Source organism: Centrocercus urophasianus, unplaced genomic scaffold, assembly GCF_019232065.1.
Source record: "Centrocercus urophasianus isolate 14NV4802_14NV808 unplaced genomic scaffold, USGS_Curo_1.0 seq_12, whole genome shotgun sequence".
Taxonomy (NCBI): Eukaryota; Metazoa; Chordata; class Aves; order Galliformes; family Phasianidae; genus Centrocercus; species Centrocercus urophasianus.
In genome coordinates, this window is record NW_024884364.1 from 60,101,892 (window position 1) to 60,126,052 (window position 24,161).

The 24,161-nt window shown below is 42.8% G+C and overlaps 1 protein-coding gene across 1 annotated transcript in view; it reads left to right on the forward strand.

Annotated features, from left to right (window-relative positions):
• Positions 1-24,161, forward strand: part of SH3RF3 (SH3 domain containing ring finger 3) — a 270,256-nt gene that overhangs the window by 11,471 nt on the left and 234,624 nt on the right. The gene's annotated exons all lie outside the window — the stretch shown is intronic.

The window sequence follows — 24,161 nt, forward strand, 5'->3', positions numbered from 1 at the left end:
TTGTTAAGAAAAGTTAATTTAAATGCCTAGCAAAGTCACTGGCCCAGTATGCTTTGTGAACTACTATGGTTGGGTACTGAAGTGTGTAGACTTAATGTACTGGATTTCTTTCCTTAAGACAAATACATGGATGGCTGTTCAAAAGCTGCTTCTTAAATTGCACATACAACATCTGAGCAGATTTCTGCCTACATGTAAGAAATCTGGTTCACATGCACAAATATAATATGTAATTTAAACATATGTATGTATTACATATATGTATAATATGTAGTTTAAACACATTATCTTCACGCTAAGAGAGTATGCAAAATGATGTCAAGGTAAACATGCAGACAATTTTCTATGCATCTTTAGTATTAATAAGAAAATTAAAGTTAGTCGTTCAGAGTACCCCATGAAATCAGGCATCTGGGTTCTGCACCTCCTGCCCGTGCAGTTTGTGCTTGATTGGCTTGATGGAGCCTCTGTGAGGCTTAGTGAAGGACTGGCATATTTTGAGATTCTGTATGGAAAGCCATTTCAGGAATGTCTAATATCACTCTCCTTTTAAATACATTTAGAAATCACTCCCAGACTGTTCACTTTTTAAAAACCTTAGAAATATTCATTGCTCTTGGGATTTTTAGTCTTGCTGAACATTTTTCTACATCTTCCTTTAGGTTAATGTAGTCATTTCCATCCCCTCTAGGGCATCACACTTGAAATTCTCATCTCTAGGTACAAAATAAGTGTTCTAGCACTGAAGGAGCATACTTGGTAATTCCAGAAGCCTCACCAATGCTGAAGAAACCCACAGAAAGGATGACTTAATGGGTAAGGAGTAAGTGGTGGATGTGTAAAAGCAGATTAAGAGAAAAACTTGGTAGGAAAATACTGAAGATTGAGGAGGGAAGGAATGGGAAACTGAGACTGGGAGCTGGGCAGCAATATGGGGAATGAGAGCTGAGCTGAGATAGAGACTGGATGAGATGTTAGTGGAAGGAACATGGAGGGCTGGAAATACTGAGTGGAATGGGAGGAGACGGATCAGTGGGGAGGAGCAGGGTCTGGGGGAGCAGTGCAGAGCATTCTGCAGATGTGAGGTATGTCATTGAGATAATGACTACAGCCAGTGCCAGTGTACAGAGAATCGAGGTTGCCTGGGAGCCCCAGTGCCACCCCAACATGACTGAAGAACCTGAGTTAACAGCAGCATGGGTCTTGCCATGTAGGCTTTATCCGTGTATTACCAGTGGCAAAAGTGGTATTCTAAGACAAAGAAAACTGGAAGTCCGAGTTTATAATGCGAATGGTTTTAACTGCCCTTAACACTTCTACTTTACTGGAGTTGTATTGTACTAGAACAAGCTAAGATGTAAAGGGGCTGAGTATAACCAGCAATTATTAAGTAGTCATTTTCTCAGAAACGCCTCATCCAAGCAGCACTAGCTGTACTCCAGTTAAATCCACAAATAAATGTACACTTCTTCATAAAATTTACATTTTCTAAAAGGCTTCTTGAAACCCCCTCAGTGCTCTATACATCCTTCTCTCACCTAATGCCACAAGTGTATCCGACACAGCTACTCTGTGCAAATTCTTGAGTTGGCAGAAGATTGTCTGTTTGGTCTCTAAATGCCAATATCCTGCCCAGGAAGCATTTGACATCTCATGCTTCAGAGTTAGCTTAAAGAACTGAGTATTGTGGAACAAAATTTCCTAATGCACAGAATTTTGCACAGCTTTAGCCTTTTGTTGATACAGGATAGCACCTTGTCTTCAAATAAAGAATGGCTAGCATCATTCGTTTGTCTCTACTCACTGATGGGCTAGTCTCACACATTCCTCCTTGTTTTCGTCATTTCTTGGCCACTACTTCTGTCAAATTTATTCAGGGTGAAGTTATCAAGATTAGCAATATTAAATTTATTCACTTACCACAGAAAAGCTGTAGACTGATAAATGGATAGTTCCATCTTAAATCTCTGCCCTGTTTAAAATTATCTGGAGACCTAGTCTGGTGACCAGAATACCTGAGTCCTCTGGCAGGCAGTGGATTGAACTCTGTAGACGTATACTCCCACAGAATAAAAGTAAGGTGCTAAAATATAATGACATGTAGGCCATTTTAGATCCTATCAGCCTCCTTTCCCCACCATTAGCTGCTATTTCACAGGGGAATAGACCCCTCACAAGTCACATTCAAATGCCCTGGATTTCTGAGGCACGTCAGATGGCAGTCAGAACCTGTGGTTAGACAACATAGCCCCACCAGCCATGTCTTTCATTATTTTTCTTGTGAATTTAATGTGAAGTTAAATATACATAAATCTTGTAAACTCGCAATTCCACAATGAATGCTGGAGGCAAAATCTGGCCCACACATGCAATATTAAGTCAATGTGGCCCATCTGTATTTGTATAGAAGACAAAAACATCAGTGTGGATAGATTTTGTGTCTAGAGAAATAGAGTTATTTTATTGGCAAATGGTCAAAAGTCGAAGTTCTATAAAATACCCGCAAATCCACAGCATTTTAAATTGGTCTTTTCATCATATGACATTAACTTCAGCCATAAATGTGCTGGTCTGTTAGTAGGTATGTTGCCCTTTTTAGCTTAGTGTGATTTATTTATTCACTTTCCAGAGTCTAATTATATCTTTGCCATTATATAATAGGTTTGAACTCTTTCCCCGTAGACACAACCTGCAAGATCTGGGGGCATAAAATTTAATCATCTTTGATAATTGTATGATGGCACCCCTGAAAATTAAGTTAGAGTAGCTGCAAAACATGTGAAATAATGAGACTTATCTATATTATAGTCCTGATGAAATCTTGTGGAGACCTCACAGTACACTTTATTGACCTTCTCTTGGGTACTATAATAATACATCCTATGTCAGATCTACATCACTGTAATTGAATTTTAGAGAATTTCTGTGATGGCTCAAAAATTGAATCTGCTCCCTGGTGCCTTTTCCCTTCAATACAATCTAAATCCTTTTTTCATTTCTCCTTTTAATTATGAAGGTGGGAAGACTAGGGAGAAGTGTTGTCAGTCTTCCTTGGCTTAGAGACCTTTGCTTATGCTAACATTTTCCCAGCATCCATCAGAGACCTGATAGTGAGTATGTCTTGTGCAAGATAATCTTGGGAAGTCTTCTATTATTTTACATGTGGTAGACTAGAGACCTGCACCACCACACCCCAAATTTCAGTTTTCACGCTCTAACACTCATCTATGATATCCCATCACTTGTGCCCAATGGGACTCCACTCTCTGTACCTCATTCCAGCAGGGAGATGTTGGTGGTGGTCATCCTCGCTGTGCAATGGCCATCTGATCATTAGAAGATGCGTCTGATTTCCACAGCTACAGCAACCCCCTCCTGGCACGGCTGAGCTCAGGGATGCCCATCACTGTGTATTAACTTCTGACATACTACACTTCAATAAATAAAAGATGTGGGGACAATGTGATGTACCTACAGTTTTGGCCTCTATCTAAAGGCAAATCTGTATCGACTTTGAAAAACGTATTTGCGACGATTGAATCTGGTGGTGTTCTGCAAATGGCTGTTGCTTCAGCTCTCTCATCCCAGGATACGTATTCATGTATTTTACTAATGAGAAGAGACAACAAAAAATCAAGGGGAAGTAATGATACACTTTAGAGAGAGACTTTAGAGAGTCTTTCAAGAATCCACTTGACTGGTGTTAGTGTGCTGTGAGAGATACAGCCAAACCACTTTCTCTCTCAAAACTAATGATGGCTTTCAGTAACTGACAGTGAGAGAATGCACACTAGGTACACAGTGTGTCTTTCCCCTGCTGGGACATTGACTTAGATAGCTTTCTGTGGGAAGTGCCGGCAGTTCTTGCAGTTCCTCCTGTCTCCACCTATGCTGGATTTCTCCTTACAGTGGTATTTAAAAGAAAGAGTTTCATTGTATTTATAAAATGCTTTTTTCCTGATAGGAAGAAATTGTCTCAGTAGGGTATGGAGAAAAAGCGTGTTCCTCATTATCAGTCTCCTATGCAGTGCGATCTTTCAAAGGCATCATGTCCCCCTCCTTCTCTCTGTGTGAAATTTTCCATAACGGATATTGCCACCTCCAGGAACATGGAATTTCCCAGCAGAGTGCACGCTATTTGCTTGCAGGTATCTCTACAGAAATCAATTTATTTCTACTATCTAACACAACAGACCCATGGCAAGTAAAGTACAGGGAGCGCAGTTCCTTAATACGGTAGGGTACTGAGCCTCGATTTACTGTGTTGTATTCTGTCATAGTTGTTCCACAGAGTTTATTTTGTACCTACCCATGTTAAATCAATATCTGGTGGCCGTGCATGTTCCCAAATGTGCTCAGGAGTTAACAGGCTGCAAGTGAATTTGCTCCCTTATCTCTCCTCACTCATAAGCAGTGACAGAGCTGTTTAACAAAACCTTGAAGACGGAGTCTACTTAACATCTTCTGTAGCCATGGTTAGATGGCTATAGAGAGAGAGTCCTCTTGCTGTCTGTCAGAGCTCTTTCCTTTCTTCTGAAACTGTCAAGACAAACAATAACACTAAAATCTGTCACTTTATGCAAATTTTCTACTTGATACGAAACTACAGTGTCAGGATTGGGGGAAAAAGGGAACTCAATATAAAAAATTCTGTATTTGCAAACTTTTGGACACATTTGGTCTTCTGTCTTCTCCTCCTCAGCCCTCCTCCTCTTTTTTTGCTGTTAAAATGGAAAGCATAGATGCTTTTTTCACCCTTGTGTTTGAGGCAAAATTTCCTACAAACTTTTTGAGAACACAAGCCTTTTTTTGTGGTGCCCTGAGCAAAGCATGGTTATGTCCAGGCCAGAGGAGGAAGCAGCATTTACCAAATAAAGTCAGAAAATGCATGGCAGGCTTATAGCACATGCAGGAAATACAGGTTAAAAATGCATAGAGTATGGCATTATAATTAAGTAAATATATATTTTAAGAAATTGTGTAATCCATCCAATCTTATCCTGAACAGTCTGTGATATCTGTAAGCACACTACAGCTATTGAAAGTACAGTCTTATATGTAAGCCAATCAGTATGGCTTAAATAGATTAGTGTGCTTCATGAAACCAGGCACTAAGTGGATCTGCTTGTTTTCTATACTGAGTAGCTCGCATTTTAGCCTGCTCCAGAGATGAAGTAAATATCTCATTCCATAAATACTTCAGTGAGCCTTAGTCTGACGTTTGCCCACAGAACTGGCTTTGCCTCTGGTGCTAAAATGACTGATAATGACCTTCCTATGAATAAATCATCGATGAATGTTGCACTATCAATCTTCAAACTGGAAATCAAATGAAATAGTCATCTGTAAGCCAGCTTTTTCTCCTGCGATATCAGTAGAGTGGTAATTACAGCTCAGTAGTCTATTTTCATATTCTGGGACTTTTAACCAAAACTTAACATTTTGGATACCAATCTCCAGTAGACAGGTTTTTGGTTTTGTTGTTTTGGTTTTAATTTGTTGGCTATATTTTATACAGGCTACGGATTCTGAAGGTATAAAATACGTATTTTGTGACCTTCAGATATGCATTTTGTTAAGATGCCTACCTGAAAACGTAGTGGATTTAGAAATGAGAAAACTAGAGAAAAATGTGTTCATGTGGCACCAAACATATTAATATAATGAAATAGAACTGCCATGCTGTGTACATATCATGCACTGCGTTACGTCAACCAGTGACAGTTCTGTGACACCTGCACCGGGTGATCTCTAGGAGCTCTCTGCTCTTTCATGCATGTGTAGACCGGGCAGAGATGTGCGATCATAGAATCATAACAATAATTAAGGTTGGAACAGATCACTAAGATTATCTAGTCCAATCATATGGGATGGTACTAAAGCAAGTTTTTGTTTGAAGCAGACCTTCAAACCTCTGAGGCAGGTGCTTTTGGAACCAATCTGGGAGGGAACACAGCAGATGTATGCTGTGGATCCTGCACCATTCCTCTGCACCTTGTCATCTGCAAAGTTGTCTTGGACACCAGTATCTAAGAAACTGCCCTCTCCAGGCTTTTCAAGATTTTTCAAGTTCCCTGGATTGCATTTTTGTGAAAACTACTTCCATCAGTTTGGAGATGAGCTGAAACTGCTATGCCAAATCCAGTGCCTCTAGCTGTGAGAAAGCTCAGTCTTGGTCTAGCTCAGAAATTCATCCCTTAGGCCATCACCTTTACTAGTCAAATAAAATAGATGGGTATGGCAGGATAAGTCAGTGTCATCATATTACCTCCTTCATTAATGCAATGAAAAGTACCTTGATAGCCCATCTGAACATTCACCATGGCCCCAAGGTGGGAAAATCAGCTAATCAGCTGCCATTACAAGTCCTGTGGCAGCAAGATGGGATGCATGCATGGACTACCTGGGACATAACATGTGCCTGGCCATGCTGGACTACAGGCTTGGCACTATAATTCCTTCTCAGTACGTCTTCTGAGAGAGAAACAGGCTCATCGGTATTTTTTTTAATTTATTTATTTTCAGTACCAGAGATGGCCGTGGAAACTCATGTTCTTTAATAGCAATTATGTTGCTTTTTTTTTTTCTTGTGATGCTTGACTAAAATACTAACAACCTATTTCTGTAAATCATTTATAGATCAACTTTAGTAGATTCAGCACAGGATGAAAGAATCTGTATGATTAAGCCCTCAAAGTACATTTTATTCAGGCTAATTTTTTTTATTTATTAATTTTGCTTTAACAAACACCTATATTACATAGATTACTGCTTTTCAGCTCCTGCCTGTGTCAAACCAGTCATAATAACAATTTTGCCTTTCAGAATGATTTTCTCCCAAGCATAGCATTATTAAAAGGTAACTGAAGTCCATTACAAGTCTCATTACATTTCCTGTAAAGCCAGCATTATATATGAGACACAGAGAGACAGACAGTGATATAATTTGCTAGTGGTAGTCTCAGTAAGGATTTGCTGGATCTGGTTCTCTCTCTAGGGATCCACTTTGCTTGCTCAGCACTAGTCATGCACGAGGGACCCTTCCATTCAGAAGCAGGCTCCTTGCATGATTGGATTCTTTTAGCCAGCAATTTCTGCTCTTACAATATTCATTAGAAAGGAATTCATTATGCATAACAAGGTACAATTAGTTCTCTTGAATAAACCTGCATTGTCTCCCATAAATCCAGTAGATCCAAGTCTTCTAAAACCATTAGTTGTTTTTTTTTCCAAATAAATGGTCAATGTCTTTATTAATTTGAACTACGTGAGCCTGGGAATGATAAAACAGGAAATGAGATGTACAAATTCTACTTTCTTCAGATGATGCCATTATTCTGCTTTGTACAAACCCTATGGTTTTTAGAATAAAAAGTAGGTATGAAAAGGAGAGTGGCAGGTTCCTGAACAGAGATTTCTCAGTTCTTACAAAAGACGTACCTTTCATCGATTTATTATGTGTATTGCTAACTTTCAAGAATTAGCATTTTTTATTTACTCAACCAACCATAGAAAGATTTCTTGTTAAATTAAATAATCTCCTTGTATGGATGTTAATTTACTAAATGAAAAGCCCCGCTATGGAGAAAAAGCCAGACTATAATCTGAACAGTAAAAAATGTATTAATATCACTAATTCTAGTTCAGGAGATACTAAAGTCGAAATGAGTTGCTGAAAGAAATCAAGTAACTAGAAAGAAGATTTATTCTAATTTCTAATTACTGACATTCTTAATGTTACTAATTGTCTCTCCATTACTTTTTGTATAATAAGTCATTATCATTAGGATCACTTCAGTTAATCGTTGTGATAATGCTGATTTTGTGTTTGGATAAAGCAAGCTTTCTACGTAAGAACAGCACTAAAACCAGTGCATGTTTGTTCATATTGAGTTCTGGAGTGAAGATGTCATCCTTTTTCTTTCCTAAATATTAGTTCTCTCAAAACTCGTATGTCTGGAGTCTCATGACTAACACTGGTCTTGCATGTAAACTCAACAGCTCTTCATCAGTGGCAAACTTTGTGTTTGCTCTTCAAGATGCTGTAACTCTACTGCAGAAGATACATATCCATCTGTAAATATTACAGGAGATGCATATATGGGAATAATCTGAGTACTAACTCCTACTTGGAAGCATAGTGTCATAGAACCATAGAATCATTAAAGTTGGAAAAGGCCTCTGAGATAATCTACTCCAACCACCTACTCCGTCATCCCCATTAACCATGTTCTTCAGTGCCACATTCACATGGATTTTGATCATCTCCAGGGGTGGTGATTCCACCACCTCCCTGGGCAGCCTTTGCCACTGCCTCACCTCTTGTTCTGAGAATAAGCTATTCCTAACATACAACCTGAACCTTCTCTGGTGCAATTTAAGGCCATCCCCTCTTATCATGTTGCTGTTATCTGGGAGACCCCCAGCTTGCCACAACCTCCTTTCAGGTCGCTGTAGAGAGTGATACGGTCTCCCCTGGGCCTCCTCTTCTCCAGACTAAGCAATTTAAGAAAATAATTGTACTTAAAAGGAGTTGACTAAGGTTCATTATTTTCTGCTGTGTTTATCATACCAAGTGTGACAAGATTTTATTTTTTCAGAAAGGCTCAGGGTGGAGAAAGCTTCCCAGTTTCCATGCTCCAATCCCCTATGGCTGGGTGAGGGCTCACCTTGTGAGGCTGCAGTCTCAGCAAGTGACAGGAGATCTAAGCATGTCTGAAAGATGCTTGGCCTATTTCTCTTCTCTAAAAATAAATTAAGGAGACCTACACAAACTTGTTTTGCTGGAGTTTGGTGTCTGAAGGAGTCCTCTGAGTCTGAAAGGAGAGGGGCTTGTCAAGGTTCTGCTCTTACAAGCAGTGAGAGCTTTTTTGAACTACTATGAACTCTCAGGTTCATTCTTCATCAAAGAGCTCAACATTCCTCCTAGCCAGTTTTCACAGCAAGAGCTGCAAGCAGAAAGGGAGGTTTACTGGCAACAGAAGAGGTAGGTCTCTGATATGCTTAAACTTACAAGAGGAGCTGGTGCTATTCTGCTGCTTCTGTTCACCATTCTTTTGTCAAATATTATTCCCTTCTGGGTTTCCACTGATCACCTGTAAGGAACAAAGAGGTGATCCTTTTTAGTCATTGCTTGCATAATTCAGCATGAGTGTTATCTTTTTTTTTTTTCCTGAGGGTAGGAAAGAAGGCCCAGACAGGCACTCACAACTTCATGTGGACCCCAGGTGAGTGGTTAGTGGGTTCATCTATACTGACATTTTAACCCTGTGATTGCGGGAACCACAAATACTCTCAGATTCTCCTAATTTTAACCTGCTGCATTAAAAATTTCATAATCTCTTACTATTAGTCTTACAGCAGGACTTTTGTCTGCGGATGGCATGAGAAATGGCTCTCTGAATGAAACCTCCACCACTTTTAATGGCTGCACTGGATTCAGCCGCCCAGCGGGTTCCTTCCAGCCCTCTGCTCCTCTGCCTTCACCTGAGTTAATGTAAGAAAGGACCAGATGGAAACACCAGGAGTGTAAATGAAGAACTGATGTCAGTATGAGGTGCTGGGCTCATGCTGGGTTTGTTTGGTTCCCTTTTCCATCAGTTTGTTCTTGTGGTGGTCTTCAGTTAGTCTAGAAAGCACACACTGCTGACATGAAACACCAATCCCCTGGCACTGTAGAAAGCCTGAACCGGTCTTCAGGAATAGGCTCTGCTCATCTACCAGGCTCTCTAGGCACTTTTGGGTCCCCCACTGCGGGAAAGACGTTGAGGTCCTGGAGCATGTCCAGAGAAGGGCAACGAAATTGGCGAGGGTTCTGGAGCACAAATCTTATGAGGAGCAGCTGAGGGAGCAGGGATTGTTCAGTCTGGAGAAGAGGAGGCTCAGGGGAGACCTCACTGCACTCTACAACTTCCTGAAGGGAGGCTGTGGTGAAGAGGGATTTGGCCTCTTCTCCCAGGCAATGAGCAGAACCCGAGGAAATGGCCGCAAGTTGTACCAGAGGAGGTTTAGGTTAGACATGAGGAAGAACTTTTTCTCTCAGAGAGTGGTCAGGCACTGGAATGGCTGCCCAGGGAGGTGTTGGAGTCGCCGTCCCTGGCAGTGTTCAAGAGGCGCCTGGATGATGTGCTGCAAGATATGGTTTAGTGCTTGTGGTGGCAATGGTGATGAGGAGACGGTTGGACTAGACGGTCTTATAGGTTGTTTCCAACATTGTGATTCTATGATTCTATGATTCTATGAAATGACAGTCAATGGGAGAGGGACATCTGCTGGGGTGCAGATGAGCACAACACAGGTGGGATGTCTTTCCACAGTTCCAATGAAATAGGCAGGGATATGCTTAGAGACAGCACTTTGTCAAGAGCTATTTCTCATTAGCAAGCCTCAGCATGAAGAGTACGATGGTTGGGGATAAGCCCAGTGGCATCAAATCCCAGTGCAAGGCACAATGCAACCACAGCAGGAGACTGAGCTAATGCTTGTCTTAGGTACACTGGGGCTTCAGGGGCTGGTGGCTCAGTGGAAAGGAAAACAAGTGATTTGTCACCACACAAGTCTTCTGCCATTTCACCACAGTCTTCTGCCATTTCACTACACTTAAAGGACCTATTTACCAAACAAGTAAACAAGAGGATCATTTGCTGTTGTTGAGAGGATTTGGTACCTAGTCAGAGTAACCCACTGCAGTACAGGGAACTTGCAGCTATTAGATGAAAAACAAGAGCACACCTGAACTTGGAAAGGCATCTCTGAGACCCATATATCTTAAGGCTAGACTAATGCATGCATGCTGCAAAAGCTGTGAGAGGAATCAGTTGTAAAAATATCCCTGGACTTCCAGACACGCCACCAGAAAACCTGATGGTTGGATGTGTTCCCTCCTCAATTTCCTCTACTCCAAGATGAGTTTGAAAAGAGCCTGCCCGGCTGCGTATGTCCTAACCCAGCTGAAGTAATTCCGGCTTATAGAGACAGGATGCTCTTCTCCACATCTGAAAAGAGTGGAGAAAAGAAGAGTTCAAAGAATCAGCAAATGCTACTTGCATCAGGCATCATTTTGAGTCTGGGGAGTTTAATTCCAGAAGTATCTTCTCTGGGAAAAGAGCCTCTTTCTGATAGATCACATGGTGCTGGTGTAAGCAGTGAGGCTGAAGATAGGCTCTTTCCCTTGGGTAGCAGTCTGGCAGCACTGAGACAGTGACTCTTTTTACAGATCTCAGGCAAAATTCATGGAAATTGCTCTGGAAATTGCAAAGCCTCAGGCAGATCAACATCACCTCCCAGCTTGGTGTCACGTGCAGACTTACTGAGAGTACACTCAATCCCCTCATCTAGGTCATCAGTAAAGATATTAAACAAGATGGGCCCCAGTACCGAGCCCTGGGGGACACCACTTGAAATGGGACGCCAGCTGGACTTCACTCCATTCACCACTGCCCGCTGGGCACGGCCCTCTAGCCAGCTCCTTACCCAAAAAAGGGTAGACCTGTCCAGGCCACGGGCAGCCAGTTTCCCCAGAAGAAGCCTGGGAGGGACCGTGTCAAAGGTTTTGCTGACGTCTAGGTAGACTACATCAGCCGCCGTTTCTCATCTACCAGACTGGTCACCCAGTCATAGAAGGAGATGAGGTTGGTCAAGAACCACCTGCTTTTCACGAGTCCATGCTGGCTGGGCCTGATCCCCACATACATGCTGTGCAATCTCATCCAAGATGATTTGCTCCATAACTTTCCCTGGTACTGAGGTCAGGCTAACAGGCCTATAGTTTCCCGGATCCTCCTTATGGCTCTTCTTGAAGGTGGGAGTCACATCAGCAAGCCTCCAATCCTCTGGGACCTCACCAGTTAACCAGGAACATTGATAGATGGCCAAGAGCAGCTTGGCAATCACCCCCTCCAGCTCTCTCAGCACCTGAGGTTGCAGCCCATCCGGTCCCATGGACTTGTGACAGTCCAGATGGAGGAGAAGCTCTCTGACTGTCTCCACTGGAATCACTGGAGGCATATTCTGAGCAGCGTCCCAGACTTCCAGATCAGGGCATAAAAAGCCCAGAGGATAACTGGCCTGGCTATATCACTCTTTAACTGGCTATTAAAGGCAGATGTAAAGAAGGCATTGAGGATCTCAGCCCTCTCCCTGTCCTCAGTGACCACATTCCCTGCTGCATCAAGTATAGGATGAGAATTATCTTCGGTTTTTCTTTTGCCGTTGATACATTTATAAAAGGATTTTTTATTGTTTTTTACTGCAGAGGCCAACCTGAGTTCAAGTTGGGCTTTCACCTTCCTAACTTTCTCCCTGCATACCTTAGCAGCTACTTTGTAATCTCCCCAAGTAGCCTACGTCCCCTAGAGAGGACGTGGACTCTCTTTTTCTCCCAGAGTCTCAACAGTTCCTGGCTCATCCACACCAGTCGACTTCCCCTATGGCTTGCCCTATGGCACTCAGGGACAGCCTGTTCTTGTGCCTTTAAGATTTCAGTCTTGAGGAACGTCCATGCTTCCTGGGCCCCTTTACACTTGAGAAGCGACTCCCAAGGGACCCATGCTACAAGTGCCCTGAACAAATTCCTGAGCGCCCAAAGCGCCCTGATATCAAAGTCCGCCCTCTGGAAGTTCAAGAAGGTAGTTTTGCTGGTCATTCTATTGGAATCCTCAAGAATGGAGAATTCTACAATTCTGTGGTCACTCTGCCCAAGATGGTCCCCAACCTTCACTTCTCCCACCAGTCCTTCTCTGTTAGCGAAGACCAGGTCCAGCAGAGCACCGCCCTGGTAGGCTCTCCTACCAGTTGCGTAAGGAAGCTATCTTCCACGCAGTCTAGAAACCTCCTGGACTCCTTCCTCTGCGCTATATTACATTTCCAACATATATCAGGGAAGTTGAAGTCTCCCATCAGAACAAGTGCTGGCGATCGCATGACTTCCACGAGCTGCTCATAGAATGCCTCGTCCAACTCTTTGTCCTGATTAGGCGGTCTATAACAGACCCCCACCAGGATGCTGCCCCTACAGCCCTTCGGCCTGATCCTTACCCATAGACACTCCACTCTATCATTCCCAACCCCAAGCTCTTCAACCTCGAAACAGTCTTTAATATAAAGGGCCACCCCACCACCCTTCTTTCCTCGTCTATCCCTTCTGAAGAGCTTGTAGCCACCTATCACAGCACTGCAGTCATGGGAGTGGTCCCTCCATGTTTTGGAAATAGCAACAAGGTCAGGTTTAAAAACCTTGGCAAGTGCTTCTATGAGGAGTCAAATAATAAAGCTTCTCTGGTCCCTCTCTGTGATGGCAGTTCCTTTTTATGCAAAGTTTTCAAAAAGCTCACTTCTCTTTTTTTTCTGCAGGGTGGTTTGCCATAAAACCAGGCTAATTTCTGAGAGCTCCTTTCAGCAAGCAACAGACAGCTCTTGCAAGCCTGCAGAAACCTCCTACTTGTTTTCTGAGGCAGAGAGCAGCTCATTCTAATAAAAACAAAACAAACAAACAAACAAAAAAAACAAACAAAAAAACCCCCCAAAAACTAGGGTGAATATATAATGGCTTTTTCAGAAGGTCTATTACATTTTTATCTTCACATGCTACTTCAATAGATGTTGTGAGAACCGAGAGATAAGCGCTGAAAATGTGCTTCGCTGTCAGAAAGCAGTAGTCAAAGCTCTACCACCGGCTCTATAGCTCTGCCTAGGTGGAGGGACCTCTGTGCTATCAGTACCTCTCTGCGGATGGCTTCTCCAGACCAGTCTGTGGCTTAGTGCTTGTGGAGCAGCTGCAGCCCACAGTCTGGCTATGGTGTTTGTTTTGGAATGTGTTACCCCAGAGGGTGGTGGCAGAGGAGGGCATGCTGCTAGTGTGAAGGGTTGAAGTTGCTTGGGCTGGTGATGGAGAAAGAGCTGTTAGCAGGCAGAAACGAGTGTGTGTGTTGTGGGGAGATCAGTTCCAAAGGCAGGCAGCTGCTTTGCCAGCACCGGCAGGGTACCAGCTGTTTGTGGAGATACCATGCACACTGAGCTAGGGTCCCTCTCCTCCAGAGCTGGGCATTTATTCAAGTTGCTGAGGCATAGACTGCAAAACATCCCTCTCTTTTGTTATTCTGGGATGTGCTTGCAATACCATGGGTGTCCATGGCGTCTTTGGCAAGGATATGCCTCCAAAGGAATGTCAGACAGTAATGCTTAAGCTGTTCATTTAGCCAGAGCAGATTGAACCTCTGCTGCCCTCAGTTCTCTTTTGATTTTTCTTGGCATCCATTCTTCTTAAAACCTTTTCTCCTTTGCATTTTTAAACTACACACAAGGTACTTTAAAAGCAAACATGCTAATTTGCATTTCTATGAAAGCAGAAGCTCATGCTTCCTTCAGTGATTTTAATAAACGTAGATAACAGAAACAGCCAAACTGAGCCTCATATTTCATAGGAAGTCCTGTTTGGAAGTGCTAGACCTCATTTTTGCTTTGCCAGGAAGGAGTTCAATTGCTCAGATCTTTTCTTCCCCAAGATATGTAGAAGCCACTTTGCAAGAGTCCACCAAAAGGGACCTGACCCCACAGACAAGAGCTCTGTATCTCTGGCACTTTCAAGATACTGATGGCAGCATCAGTGCAAGCTGCTACTCAGTGCTTCTCCACAGCTGAGACTTCACGTTCAGGTGCCTGCTTTGGGAAAAACGCCTCACTGGTGTGCCCAGCCAATATTTCTGATTTCTGTTGAGCACCAAAAAGGATGGAATAATTGTTATCCACTGCTTCCCACCAGTGAAGGATGTGGTTGCCGCTCTTCTCCTTCATGTATCTGTGCAGCACATCTTGAGGAGGCACAGATTCCGAGGGCTTCATTTTAGCTTATTATCAACATTTATGAACATACTGATGCAAAGTAAAAGCAGGAAGTAGTAAAGCTATATCTTTTTCTCCCAGCTCATTTTTCAGAAATATTTTTAGTAGTTTGATACACTGTTAATATGACAAGGCTTGGCTGGTTCATTTGCATAAACGGGCAGCTTGGCTCATTAGGAAGCAATCAAGCCAGTACAGCCCTACTTGCACAGAGGTCCACATCACATTGCCTCTGCACATTTTTGTTGTGTGATTGGTAAAACAAAGCACAGGATGGTGCTGTTCCTGAAAAGCAACCTGACTTCTCACCAGAACGTATCATTTTCTAGTGATAATGATTTAATGCCATTACTAATATACCTACTGTAAACTACTGTTAGGCTACAAACACCTCTTCTACATTCTACATGTGTCCAGCAGAGATGAGTTCCCAGCCAGAATTTTGGAGCAAACAATCTACACTGCACTTTTCCTGTGAGAAAGAAGATCCTCTTCCACATTTCCCGACTTCTTGGACTAGCATTTCCTGCCCAAGCAGATTTTTACAACACACAGTAACACCAATGACATGCAAATGTGGTCTGGAAAGGCGATGTTGTAGTCTGTAATTTTATTGATTATGTTGAGTTTTAAGTTATGGGGTGGAAAACCTAATCTGCAGTATTCAGGGCTATATAATTTATGCTCTGCAAATGAGGTATAAACGCTGCTCTGCTGCTCCACATCAATGTTTTTTTTTTGCACAAGGGCAAGTTATTACAGGAGTAAGCCTGTGTGAACTGGCCTTCCAGTTATCAGCTATTATAGTTTGCTCTCTCAGTGGGAAATGAGAAAAAGGAAAATTAACACAGTCGAAAGAATCACTTTTTCAGTAAATAGAAAGCTGGATATATAGTGAATCTTACTGTAAATGAAAGAAAATATGCTTTGATTGCATTCAATATCTTTTTGTGTTTTCTTTCTGTAAGAGATGCAGCAAACAAGTGCTCTGATTGTGATGCTCATGAGACAGGTAAATCCCAGAGAAGCTGTGAAAAGTGAATGCTGATTTGTGAATTGATGCTCACAGAGAAAGCCTGGGGCTGGTGATGGCTCTTCTCTACTCAGAAATTTTGAATGCCTCCATGTAAACCTCATACCTTGAATGCCATGCACTGGCTTCTTGGTTTATTACTGTGGTACTGATCATGTATTTGATATGGCATTTCTGCATTAAGTATTTCTCATCAACAGAAACAGAATTTTTAAGGTTTTCTATGCTTTAAAACATCTTTAGATATATTCTGGATTGTTTGATAGGAAGAGATTTCAACAGTTCAACTTGGAGAGTGACTTGAAGTTAAACAGTGATAGCTGAATGGGTATTAAAGCTCATATAAAATTACAAAATCGAGCAGAATTGCAGATGAGCAGCAGCGTCAGATTGTGGTGCCCCTTTTGCTGAATCCCATAGGATCTGGCAGTTCTGTTTCCTGTAGAAGCAAAAGCTAATGACAGCAAACCTGAAATACTTCCTAGCACAATTTCTTTGTACAGGCAGATGAGCAGCACTGCCACTGACTGCAGAGGGACAAGGTTTGGAGCTGCTTCTACTGATCATCTCCTCCTTTGATAGCTGCCCAGAAGTGCAGGCTGCACAAACTCCCTGCATCTCATTTACACTCCCTGCAAAACGCATAGGCAGCATCTCACTGTGCTGAGGGTGATTTCCTATTTGGGGTTTAAGTGCAAACGAAGGGCTATTGATCCTCGGGACGTGCATTGCAATGGTCTCTGCTAGGGTAAAGCCTCCTTCTTTTGTGTTATTGAGATGGCTAAAGTCAGCTGAATGAGCTATTTCTGACAGAGAAACTGTGGCCTTTCACCATGTGATTCATTTCCTCTACTATTTTGACGGAGCTTGTTGACTTTTATAACCTCATTTGCAAAGGCAGACAGCAACCATAACTTTCAGTTGACCTCAGCAAAATCTACAAAGTGTTCAGCTTTTCCAAAAACACAGGTAATGGGAGCACAGCGCAAGGAAGCTTTATGCCTTGCCCCCAGCTTTTTGCCTGAGAAAGGAGATGTCAGGCTGGGTTATCATATTAGGCTGAGCGATCACGTTCATTATTTCTGAACTGAGTGTTTGCCTCTTTGCTCTTAAGAGCCAATCAGCCTGTTAATTTTGTGTGCACACAGAGAAGTCGATAATTAGCGAAATATAAGTAAATAAGTCATTTTCTGCTGAAACTACTTTTAGAAAATGCATTTCTTCAGAAAACTTAGCAAACTGAAGAGGATATTTTCTTCCTTTCCTTCTTCTCTCTTCTCCTAGTTCCACCTGGTGTTTCTGCGTGGTATTGTTTCTTTAGCTATCATCAATGTTAAATACCTCAGAAGTTACATCTCTGGTGTTAGATGCTTATTTGCCTTCACTTAGCCAGTTTTCTCAGAAAATGTGAGATTGCTTCTTCAGTTCACACTGTTGGAAAATACGAGTTAGTCTGCAGAAGAGCCTAACTGAGGGAAGGCAAAGTATAAAATCAGCACAAAGAAGGCTGGGAGCAGACGGTTGCTTAGTGAGATAAGTCATGATGCAAAGCGGAGATGCTGCAGCCTTTCTTGAATTGGATATTTCAAAGCCACTGGACAACGGCACACCATATATACAATTTTATTTTCTCTCTCCTGCTATATTAGATAACAAGACAGCACTTCTTTATAGAGCAAATGTTGTTGTTTCCTCCTGTCTAATGCTGGCCTATTGAAAATGTAGTGTTCGTGCTCTGGAGCTGTTATTACCAAGCACTTACAGAACATAAGTACTGCAGAGTTTAGAGATGAGTCATTTCTGAATTTTAAAGATAAATATATACTGAAGGATAAAAACATAGGAAAAAGATAAATACCACATCTTTTCTATTTCTTTGTAGGCATTGGGGAAATAATTACACGAAATGACTGAGGGAAAGAGCCATATAGCTGTAATGAGTGACATTTTGAAAGCCACTCTGTAGGGCATGTTTCTCTGTGTGCCTTCGGGGACCAGGCTGGCTTCTCTTTTTCCTCAACTCCACATTAAAGTCAAGAAACCATAACATAGTGTTCAGTCACATCAAGTCAGTTAATGAGGGAATTGGAAGGGGGAGAAGACAATACAGGGGCTGGCCTGTTGTCCCTCCAAGAAAGAAGTCCTGTACAAATCCTTTTAGCCCTGGATTGGAAGATGGCAGACACTCATTCTAGGAATTAAGTCCTTGTAAGTTGCCCTGTAAAGCAAACATCAAAAATCTCTTCTGATGTAAGAGACCGCATCATAATCCCAACAAGTGTGTCCTTATTAGAGCAGGACTTACCTCTTTATTTATTATTCATGAAAATACTACAGTGTCTTCAAAAGTATCTTCTGCAGCAGGCAGTCTAGCATAGGAAAATAAAACCACATATGTCTGATGGTAAGAGACACTGTAAAGCTATTGTAATGGCATACCTCTTTAGCAATGGCAAAGTACTGCATTATAGTTTAAAACAACACAGATTACAGTTTGTACGGTTTTTCAGTTTTATTGTATGTGTGTTGCTAAGAAACAAAATTGAAATGTCTCTTTTGAACCTGAAGCCTCTTGGGAGTGTGGTATTGCACATGTAGTAAATGTTTTTCACTTTAAGAAGGAGTAAATGGTGGGCCAAGAGAAGCAGGGGGGTTCATTAGTGTTGCATGTTTTCTAACCTACTGCCAGTGAACTGGGCAATTACAGTAGTAAAAGCTAGGTAAGGAGCTTCAGCTTATTCTGGGATGAAGTGTTGACAGCTGCTTGTTTGAATATTAATAAAGTCTATTGAGTTATTCGCTGCCTGTATTGTCTGTAGCTTGAAAGAGTGAAGACTTTGTGTATTGCATCTTTATGTTTCTGAGTACACGGCTGTCTGCAGAGATGGTAACCATTTTGTTCCTAGAGATGGTATGCCTCATTATACAGAAAATTACAGCCTGGTGCTCTATTAAACATTTATTTTGGCAGCATTGTTGGTTACTGTTTTTCCTCTTTGATTTAAATAAGTCAATGCTGATTGAAAGAACATGTGTTTTCTCTTATGTATGGTAATTAACCATTATTCTTCCAACTTTTACAAATAAAAGTCAAAGTTATCCCTGAGCCACATGCAAGAAAATCAAATTAATTCTCCTTTAAAAAAAATTGTCAGGTCAGAGGTATGATAAAGAAATGAAAGATTTTATAGTTCGTAGTATTCTTTCAGTTCGTGGTTTCGCTGGAGATGGTTTGTTAATAACTTGATGTTGCATCGATACACTTACAGTAGTGGTTCCTGCAGACTGAGTGCTAGTTAAAGTTCAAGGAACATGCTAATAACTTGGTTGTTCAGAACAGCAGCATCTGGCCCTTCTGGTGACAGGAGGCCTGGGGCCTTTGCTTGCGGCAGGTGGGAACCAGCCACCAAGGCATCTCCACTGCCTCTGAAACACACACACAGCTGCTGTGCAAGATAGGCTCCAGAACAGCCACGGCTCTGGGCAAACGAGCTGCCTTGGCGGCCTGCTTCAAGCTCAGTAGCTGAGTAGCCCTGATTAAAGCTGTAAATATTGAGCAGCCCCAGCTGAACACAGTTCAGTGTCTATGAGGGCACACAGCTAGTAGGCCTAGCAACTGAGCCTTTAAAAACAATCGCAGCACAAGAAGATTAAACTACTAATTTTAATCTCTAAAAATCTACTAATTAAAAATACATAGATTAACCATGGCAATCTCTTGTGGTTATTGATAGGACAGTGATGGAGTTATTTGTCTTTTGGTTGTGAGACAGAGATCACAACAGAGGAATAACTCACGATGCTATGCCTGCACCTCTATGGGCCGGGTGATCCTGCAGTGACAGCACGATGTGCAGCTTTGCCAAACCAGGGCCCTTCTCCCTGCTGCAGAATGCAGTCTTGTGAAGTATCACAAGAAGCCATTTTCTCAGATATCCGCCAAGGAAGATACTGTTAATTTTACATGTGAGTTAGTGGGAAGGATTAGTGTAAAGGAATAATACAAAGAAACCAATGAGCCGGAAAAAATATCTTGATGAATGGGCTAAATGAATTCATCACTAACAGAAGTATCTTTCCATTTTAAAGAAAAATTTAAGTGTCTAAGTGAAGACAATTTAATCAAATTTACAATCCATGACGAAGAGAGAAGAAATAGAATGTATTTTTTTGCCATCTTACGGAACTGTAACTGATTCCTAGGCAGAGCAAAGACCAAATAGGTTGTCACTGTGCTCATGACCTGCAAAAGCTCCTTGGGACTGGAACAATATTCCTCTTCATCATTTTATGACATCAAGCTGATTTCCACCAAGATTAAAAACCATTTGCATAATTTACACATAATTTACTGCAGAGAAGGTAACCTTATGAATGTTTGAAGCTATCTTTCATCCCTTTAAAAAAAAAGGTTATAGTAAAAACTGAAGTTTAAGTTTTTTAATAGCCCAAGATGCATCTGGAAACTCATGTAGAAGGATGTTGTATAACTGTGCTGGAAGTGTGGTACCTTATCAGTGAGGGCTGGACATTTAAGGAAAGCTGCACAAATGACAACAGCTGGCCTGCCTGCATCCACATCATTGTAAGATCAAGCTACACAGAATGTGATAAAATTTGCAGAAAAACTGCTGTGGATTAATTGGCTGATGAACTAAGACTGGCAGAGGACACAGTGTAGTCCGTGAGGAAGTACCATTTTAATTCACAAGTCTGTTGAATCAAAGCCACAATATAATGCAGTCATTTTCCTAACGCATAGAGTTTTAACATTGATCTGCCATTTTTATTACAAAAAGTCTTTGGATTTTTTCTTCTCAGGGTTATATTTTCATGGAGAGATGCTGAATGTATAGGTGAGGGAAGGGAGCTGAACATCCATCCAGGGCTGTTGAGGTAGACAAGGCAGGGCAGATGTAGAGCTGCCTAAGCATCTGCTGCCATGTAGCTGCACCTGTAGGCACACAGCTTTCTCACCTGCGGCCAGTGTGACCAGCCTAAGTACAAGGAGATTGCAGAGATATATGAATGTGCTTCTTTCCTTTGTGATTTCAGTGCTGTTGCTTAACACAAACCAAGCAAAGGTTTTTTTGTTCTTATTTGTTTATTTGTTAGAATGCAATCCAGAGAAATTTAAAGAACAAGCTCTCCTTAACCTGTCACTTAATTTGGCATGGAGAACAGATTTTCTATGTCTGTCTTACATGAGGCCATCTCAAATAAATGCCATAGACCTGGATGCTAGGTAGGCTGTCACACATCCGCTGGCAGGACAGGTGCTCTCACATCCAAGGTTTTTTGGGACTGCGGATCTGCTGTAGTTTCCATAAGGATTTTCAGACCGTGCTTCTGTACAATATATCTTTTGACAAACAACAGGCAGCCTACTCTCCCAGCGTGAGTAGCAAGGCTTTGACAATGGAAAGAGATGTACATCTAGGCAGATAGATTTATCCACTGCACCCTTTTTTTTTAATTATTATTATTCTAAATGCAAATAATACAAGTAATGTAAGCGTAACTGAACAACCATTTAGACAATGAGGGAAAATTCAATAGCAAAAGAGCACTGATGTGTATTCTGCTGCAAGTTTAATAACATTGTCTCATTCTAAAATAATAATAATGCCCAGCATTTCTATAGTGCTTTACAGTTTTGTTAAGAGTCATAGAAATAAGAGCCACCCATTACATGTCATTCAATAGGCAAGTGTTCAAGTGTTCCCTAGCTGTGTAAATAAGCTGAATTTTTAAATAAGCTGAATTGTTGTGTTGTACACCCTTACATGCAGAGGAAAAACACAAGCAAAGACTGTGAGTAATTTCTGCATAATTAAATCTCATTTGGTAGGAGACTGGTAAAAACCTAGCCATTTTCAAGAGCAGCATGTACGTGTATGAAGGCAAAGCCGAAGGTGTGACAGCCACATGCTGTTCCCAGAAAATGCCTTCAAAACCAACATAGATACAGGCATGGAGAGAAAAAAGCCATCACTATATCTTGCTCTGAACCAAATACCAGGGATGGTATTCCCTACCAAATGCAGGGGAAAAAAAAAAAAAAAAAAGTAAAACAGGCAGTCCCTTCCCTCCCCTCCCCTTCCCTTCCTTTCCTTCTCCTCCCCTCCCCTCCCCTCCCCTCCCTTCCCTTCTCCTCCTCTCCCCTCCCTCCCTTCCCCTGCCCTCCCCTCCCCTCCCCTCCTGATTTTACCCTTCCTGTCCCTTTCCATTCCCTTCCCCTCCACTTTTCTGAGACACTAATCAGTAGCCAGTACATGATTACTATTCAGGAAAATTGCAAATGAAGTCCTAGAACTTCTCAACAGCTTTTGCTCTCCTGAAACAGCATTTTGCCTTTCTGAGTCCCTTTTTGTTTGAAGGTACCCTTCAAAGAAAGTTAAAGTGCCATGAAGGATTTTATTCCATCCACCATGGGAGTGAAGTCACTCCACAGCCTGGAACAGTAACTGTTCACCAGTCAGGTCCTCAAACACCCAAATGTAGGGATGTACAGCAAAATGTGCCACACCATCATTGCGTGTAAGGCAGCACCTCTGCTTAAGAGTCGTGCTAATCACATTACTTAATGACTTCACAAATAATCACTTCGCACTTATAATCTGAAGCTAGAAGTTTTGGCAGCTGAGACAGGGAAATTAAACAAAATCCACATTTCCTTAAAATAAACCAAGACCTGTTAAATCATCTCTTTCCGTTCTTTTTTATGTGTTTTATCCCAGCCTTCTGCGTATTTCTCTGTGTCTCCGATTGGCAACAATCAGAGTATGTTTTGCACTTCTGCACCTTTCTAAAGCTGCAATGATGTCAAGGGAGCCTCCCATCCCCTCTGTGTTTTCTATGGTTTGAGGACAGGTAATGGGGGCAAGAGGGAATAGCCTTAAGTTGCACCAGGGGAGGCTCAGGTTGAATATTAGAAAAAATTTCTTTTCAGAAGGAGTGATGAGGAGTGATGAGGCTGCCCGAGGAGGTGTCCATCACCAACCCTGGAGGTGTTCAAGAGCTGTGTGTATGTGGCAATGAGGGACGTGGTCAGTGGGCATGGTGGGGATGGGCTGGTGGTTGGATTAGATGATCAGAGAGGTCTTTTCCAACCTTAATGATTCCGTGATTCTGTGGAACTCAGGGAAGCCTGGTGACAGGTCAAGTTGAATAGGAGGACAGATGAAACACATCCATCAGGTCACCAGGTGTGCTCTGGCTTTACAGTGGTGCAAGAGCACTTTCTGCCACATGCTCTGACCATTTTCACCTCAGAACAGAGCAACCTGAGATGTTAAAGAGATTGTGCTTCTCATTACAGATGTTCCAGTGCTCCCTCCCTGCTGACGCCTTCATCCTTACAGCCCTCTGTTCCTCCTCTTAAATCAAGTTTTACCCCAGAGAAGCCCAAGACCTTGGTGCTGTATTTCACAATTCCCTGTGCATCAGTACTTTCTACAGTTTAAAACTGGTGAGGTTGGGATTTCTCTCCACAAGGACATGGGTTGGATTACTGGGCACTGCAAGCAGTGACCTGACCGCACCACGGGCTTCTCTTTGGTATTATTCCCTCTGCACTGCAGCACCACAGGAGCAGCAGAAATTCAGCGCTTTTCGTTGACTGATGTTTAGTACACCTTACTCCACAGTGGCTGGATTAACCTTAGGACATCAGAGCCCTCATCTTGCTTTACACATCAGAATTGCTTTGTGGAGTCCTACAACTGATGGAAGGACTGTGAACTGTCCTCCTGACACAGCTTTCAGAAGTCGATTTTAAAGGCATCACTTGAGGGAGAAACAGGACGGCTCCTGCAAGCCCTCACATCCCACACGAGCAACGGCTGTAGCTTACTTTGAAAGCCCACGGCGGTGACACGGAGCCGTGAACAAAACCCCGGGGCCCGATCCCTCCTGCCCATCTCTGCAGCCCGCGGTGATCGGGGTCGCGCGGAGGCAGCAGGGGGCGCCGCGCCGCCAGGGATAGCGGGGCCCGGCCGGCGGCCCCGGCCTCGGCGGCCCGCAGCGGGGCTGCCCCGTCCCGTTCCGCCCGGCCGTGCCCCGGCTCTTGAGATCCCGCCGGGACGCCGGGCACGGGCTGCAGCCCCCTCCTCCCCGTCACTCGTTTCCTCGAGGGGATCTCAGAGAGGCGGAGGAGTAGGAGGAGGAAGGCGGGCGGCGAGCCCCGCCGCCGAGAGCCGCGGGCCGGCGGCGGACCGGGCGGGGCCAGCCTCCGTGCCGCGGGCGCCTCCCGGGGCTCCCCGCCCCGCCCCGCTGCGGCCGCCCTGGC